Source organism: Amphiura filiformis, chromosome 10, assembly GCF_039555335.1.
Source record: "Amphiura filiformis chromosome 10, Afil_fr2py, whole genome shotgun sequence".
NCBI lineage: Eukaryota > Metazoa > Echinodermata > Ophiuroidea > Amphilepidida > Amphiuridae > Amphiura > Amphiura filiformis.
Genome location: NC_092637.1, coordinates 42,850,176 through 42,856,903, shown reverse-complemented (window position 1 = coordinate 42,856,903; position 6,728 = coordinate 42,850,176). Strand labels below are relative to the sequence as shown.

Sequence of the window (6,728 nt, the reverse complement as noted above, 5' to 3'; positions counted from 1 at the left end):
GGCTGAAATTTCCGGTGAGTATTGTGATTATTTGTTCATTTTTATTTAAAAACGAATTAAAACATTAAAGGACATCATCTGTGACGAAACATCATTAACATGTAAATTAGTAACGCCTACCCATCAACAGTTCCCGGAAGTGCTTTATTAATGCCCGTAATTAATTGGAATTTTGACATGTAGCCATACCTACCGCCACATTACTCGGGTAAAATGCCCAATTTTTCCATCTAAAAATGGATTTTGTATATTTTCGTTCGTGTAAGATGTAACGGAGACTGTGGTCTGCAAAGTAATGAAGCATAGACGTGAATTAGTAGCCAGGTATGCCGTAACCAGAGCTATTTTCAACCTTAAATTTTCATGCCACGTAAGCTTACGCATACATGTACGTATGCCTATGTCACTGTATGTCCTGATGTATTTGCCATACATCATGAAATGCTAGCATACATAATACATGTATAAACAAGTCATGGTGTAAAGGTAAACACTGGATCACGGCGATCAGAAGGACATCATGGTTAGGTTGACATTTTATCTCATCGTGTGATGCCGCAATGTTTTAAAAGCATTCATAGCATCATGCTGCAATGTGTTGTGGAGTCTGAATCGGACTTTAGGGACCGATCGTTATTTACGGCAGGGGGGGGGAATGGGTGTTTTGGCAAAAATATCGACAAAAAATTCGCGTTCCCCCTCGCGTTAAAAAAATTCGCGTTCCCCTTGTTTTCCCAATTTTCTCCATTTAAAATTTAACAATCCCCCTCTTGGTTCAACTAAAATTTCAGGTTCCCCCTCAAGACCACAAAAAAATTTCATGTTCCCCCATAAATTTACCCATTCCCCCCCTGCCATAAATAACGATCGCTCCCTTAGGGATGTCCTTCTGATCGCCGCGATCCAATGCTTAAAGCCCGATCCTGACTCCACTTCGCAGCGCGATGCGATGCTTTTCAAACATCGCAGCATCGCCCGATGAAATTAAAATGTACATTTTATTTTCATTGCGCGATGTTTGTTTTAAAAGCATGTGGGATCTGCATCTTCTTTTAAGGTCATTCTACCGACCTTGATTTTGACCTGCGATATCGCAGCGCGATGCAAAAAAGTTGAACATTATTCAACTCCATTGCGGACCAAAATTTCCACAGCGCGATAAGAATTTTCACCGCTGAGCTCGTAAACACCTGACTCAGATTACAGTTTTTATAGCATCGCAGCATCGCATCGCGCTGCGATGTGGAGTCAGGACGGGGCTTAACTGGTATAAAGCCATTAAAGCAGTGCTGGTACAGTAGTGATCACACAGGCTTTAAAGCATTATCCACTGAAGATTCCGCTGGATTTCGTAGTGGCATATTCAAATTTCTTTAAGTATAGTGAATCTAGCATATTTGGTGGAATAAATTACACGAAGCGCCGCACAAATTTGCACTTTTGAGGTTAAAATGGCCAAATATGAGGTTCGTGTGTAATTACGCTCACACACGCTTGTACATACTCGCACTTCAGGCGTGCGCACACGAAAAGCGCACCCACCATAACTTTATGCGCACGCAAGTGTATGCCCACAATAACTTCGAGTGCATACCCACAAGAAATGCATACTGGTGGTAGGGTAGGACTACCAATTATCGGACACTTAAGCAATTTGCTCAATATTTAAAAAACTGAAGAATATTTTCCCAACTATAGAACATCCACGTAATGACCAAGGACAGCCCTAAATGTAACATAAAATTTGAATTGATGAGACAAGCCATTATAGATTATATGGATTGAAAACCACATTGAGGCATCTTGCCAGTTATCGGACGCCTATGCCAGTTATCGGACACTACGCAGCCAGTTACCGGACACCCGCAAAACTAACGGCACACATCTATTTTTTCAACTCAACCAAATGCAGTTAAGTTTGTGTCTATTCCTTCATGATTGTGGGTTATATTTGGACATTGTCTGATACTTCACGGTGGCATTTTCCCCACCGCAAACCACATTTAGGTACAATGTAGGCCTATACATAGTAGGCGCATCAACTATTTTAATCATAACATTATAATATAACTTAAACTTAACATGAAACCCTATTTGCGTTCTCAACTAAGCTAAAATAAGCTAAAATACACCTAACATAGTGCAACATGTTAATTGACATACAGCGCCGGCTGGCTGGCAACTGTTTATATATGAAGGCCAGAGGGTGTCCGGTAATTGGGCATGCGCAGATTTTACAAGCCAATTATCGGACACTTCATTCAGCCAGAAGCGTTGTTAGCAACCGGTCATGTCAGATGTTGCTGCAGAAACTACACAGTTTTACAAACATAATAATAAAAATATATCAGTTTTAGTAAATTATGAAAAGCTCAAGACCCACACAAATTGGTCATGCCGAATTACGCTACCTCATAAGTAACATGTTTTTAATAATAATAAAGAGGCATACTCAGTCCATTCACGCGCAGTTTATTTGCGAAATAATAATAACGGAACCAGCTGCAAGGCAGCCATTTAAATGCAGTAAGTATCCGTTCTTTCATTTGATGCGATATAAATTCATGTTGACTTGAAGAAACAACTCCACATGGTCCAAACCATGTAATCGTCCGATAACTGGCATTGTCCGATAATTGGTAGTCCTACCCTACCCCCAAAATAACTTGCACACACATGTGAGTTCACAAACACTTTCACCCGGGGATAGCACAACAAGAATGATATGTAACCTAGTGGCTGGCATGCTGGGCCGGGGGAATACCTCATGCAGGGGACTTGTAACATAATGCCCATGGCATTGGTATGCAGGGGATGGGGTGTATATATAAAAGTGGGTGTACTAAATACATTTAGCAGGGACATGGTTAAAAATTCGTGAATTTAATGTGTTTTCATTTAAGATCCACATGACCCCTGTGGATGTTACAAATATTTTCCACAAGGAGCAGTGGCGGCACCAGGAATTTTTTTTTCCAGGGGAGCATTGGGGGGGCAAGGTGAATTTCAGGGGGAAAAAATTGGCAAATTTTGCGCAAAATTGCTGCAAAAAAGTGGGAATTTATGTGATTTTGGTGGTTTTGCCTCAAAAGTGGGGGGGCAAGAAAAATATTGGGGGGAATTCCCCCTTGCCACCTCCCTCCCTGTAGCGCCGCCACTGACAAGGAGAGTATGAATTTTAAATAGAATGAACGCATTAGGCAGCTTCATTGAATTCCATACACCATCTGATAAAGATTCAGCATCTGAGGGAGTGTGAGTTTCAATCTTTCAAAATCTTTTTTTACAGGGGGAGTGTGGACTTTAAATGGCTTAGCCCAATTACTAATAATTTGGTTTATTTCAACTTTTACAATAACAAAATGTCTCAATTACAAGTTCAATTTCATGAAAAAACAGTATAAAACTTGCTAGTGCTACTAAGTAGGTTTTCATGATAGGACAAATGTTCAAATATTTGAAGATGGTATCTATTTCTGAAATGTTGCCATTTTGTTTTCTGTTGTTTCAGAGGTGTGAGACATTGGTTGTACTGAAAGCTACATTGGTTTGGTTGCACTGAAAACTGGAAATTACGGCCTGAGCCTTAACCTAAATCTACAAATGGTGAGTTTTTTTTAAATGTTTAATACAATGTAAGAACAATGGAAACATGATAAAAGGATCCAATTCTTTAAATTGTGAGAAATCTGGAAATTTGCATGATTTGAAACCAACATAGACTCATGCACAGTCCACTACTGTCACACTAAGACACACCCCACTCCAAATGCCCACCCCATACCAGCACCGGGGGGGGGTACTCAAGTTTGGTTTTGGTAGGGATGTGCCGCTGAGATTTTGGAAGTGGACCCATAAATATACCAATTTTTCAAGAAATTTGGACCCATTGATATACCAAAAGTCAAAATTTTCGCCAAATTTAACCAAAATTGTCTTAGTTTTTAAAATTTTCCCAAAATTTTGGGAAAATCTTAGCTAGATTATGGAAAAATTGGGCTGTTTTCCCAAAAAATTGAGAAAATTTTGAAAAAGGACCCATTCATACACCAAAATAGGCTTTGAAAAAGGGGTCATTGATATACCAGAAGGCGGAAAAGGCTACCCATGTTTGCGGCACGCCCCTGTATGGTCATTTGTATTGAGTACCCCCGGTACCAGCATAGCCACCTTTTCAACATCACCTGTGAGCATGCACACATACACACCCCACCCACAGTAATATTGGGCTATTCCATTTAAAATCCACATTGCCCCTGTGGAAGATGTTACAAATTTTCAAATGGAATGAACACACAATAGGAGATTGAGTGTCAAATAGTGTTGGTTAATGTGCTAATTCCATTTGAAATTATACTCCCCTGTGGAAGATATTTCTAAATCTTCAACAGGTGGTGTGTGACTTTGCCCAATGGCTTAGCCCAATATTTAAAATTGGGCTTGGTAATACCATGATGATGATATACTGGTTATTTGGTTAACATTTATAATAACATACGCCTGAATTCCAAGTTAAATTTCATGACAAACTGTTTGAAACTTGGTTTACATCACAGGAAAAATGTTAATTTTGTGTTCAAAATGTTAGATGATATCTATTTCTAAAATGTTGCTATTTTGTTTTCAGTTGTTTCATATGTGCCGTGAGACATTGGTTGAACAGAAAGCAAGAAATGACAGCCTTAGCCTAAATCTATAAATGGTGAGTTTCTTTTAACATGTTTAATATCAATGTTACTTGTAAGAACTATAAAATCCATAAAATTTTGATATTTTAATGAGATGTAAATTCTTTCAATTTCATAGTAAGTTTTGAGAAAACTGGAAATTTACATGAATTGAAACCTACAATCACATTGTAACATATTGTAATTCCCAAGACTTGTAACGACTCAACTCGGACTCGACTCATCATTTTGGGATTTGTCACTTACTCAAGTTTTAAATCCCAAATGACTCCAACTTCAGGTTTATTCTCAAAATCCCAAGTGATGACTCACTTTATTTAAAGGGGTGTACATAGCCAGATTGACAGCCTCATTTCCTCTCCCACTTAATCCTATCAAAATAGAGATTTGGTACCAGAAGAAAACTCATATATTTATCATAATGTCAGTGAAATTTTGGGCCTGAAATTTGTCCTGTTTAGATGTTTGAACAAAATAGTAATAGCCTCATCTCCATGGTTAACCATCCTGCACTGTTAACATTATTTTCACCATTGTGAAACAGCTGTCTATATCAAAACCACTAGTATAATCAGTGACGGCGCCACAGGGGGCATGGTGGGAATTGCCATCTCAGTCAGAACTCTTGCCCCCCCAAAAAAAAAAATTTTCCACTTTTTGCGGTAATTTTGTGCAAATTTGTTGATTTTGCTCCCCCTGAAATTCACTTTGCCCCCACCCCCCTAAAAAAATTCCTGCCGCCGTCACTGAGTATAATAAATATAAAACATGGTAATCAGATTATTTTGGTACCTAAATGAAAACCAAAAAATCTGACCACCCACAGGAGAAAAAGAAAGAGCCCCAATATTATGAGTTTTTAACTACTCTATTTCTTTCTTTCCTGTTACAGGTATCTTCAAGCATGATGAGTAGTAACATTTGACACCACCAATTGGATGACTAAAGATGTTTGTGCAAGATCTCTTCTGTGAATGTTTTTAAAGGAAATCAATGTACAAATGATACATAAAATGTTAAAGAACCACTAGATTTGATATAGATTGCAAAGTTGCAGTGAACATTTTTCTGGACCATTCCAGTAAATCAGCATAATCATGCCTCTTCATTTCAAGTGCGTGAAAAATGTTTGTTATTTAATTATTAATACAATTTGAATTTTTATATTTTAATGCAACTTTCTATGGTGGCAGATTAAAGTTTGAAGTTGTTATTATTGATCTTGTTATTTATTAAGCCAAAGCAGATAACCGTAACCTCTTTTCTTGTTGACATTTGTTTATTATTCTTTAGCTGCCCAAAATGCAGTGTAGTTACTCAGTGAACATTTTGTCTGTTTTCGCCATGGTAGTACAGGGCGCTATTGGGTAATATTTGGGATCTAGTTTTGCTACATTATGATTAGTGGAACCAATGTTTTTTTGCATCCTTATGCCTCAACTGATAGGATTAGAATTGGTTCTCCATTTTTATGCCCCTGTGCTTCCCATGAGGGGTCGAAGGGTCATGGGGCCAAAATTTCAAATTTGTTATATCATGTTGCAATCCATCCCTCAAATTGTTTGTTCCTCTCATTGCTTGGAATAAAAAAAGTCAACTGTCATTCTGAACTAATGGTTAGTTCAGGAGTTATAGAGTAAAATAGGTCAAAGGTCAAATATCACATGCACAGTCGCCAAATTTTCAAAGTGCACCGATTTAATCACAACTTGTCTCAAAATACTCCTCTGGCAAACAAAATAGTATAGGAAAACAATTCGTTTGAGAAATGTATAACTGCATAAACTCTGAACGGGGACATGACTATGAAAATTTGTACAAAAATTGTGAATTAATGTTTGAGATTTCCTATAATAAGGGTCCGTTCACAAACACTTGTAAGGGGGGGGCCTGATGCAAAAAAAAATTATCGCGAAAATTTTTCGGGGTCTCCCCTTTACAGACCTCGAAAATTTCAGGGCCCCCCTTTTTTGACATGAAAATTATGGGTCAATCCATAGAAAAGCATATAACTCAATTTTTCCAGGAAAATTTGTGGTC

General features: G+C 38.0%; 1 long non-coding RNA gene across 1 annotated transcript; it reads left to right on the top strand.

Moving 5' to 3' along the window:
• Positions 1 to 210: 210 nt before the first annotated feature.
• On the top strand, positions 211 to 6,153 carry LOC140162890 (uncharacterized). Its single transcript, XR_011860368.1, has 4 exons — positions 211 to 324; positions 3,512 to 3,606; positions 4,628 to 4,702; positions 5,581 to 6,153. It is a non-coding gene; the product is annotated as an uncharacterized lncRNA (long non-coding RNA).
• Positions 6,154 to 6,728: the final 575 nt, after the last annotated feature.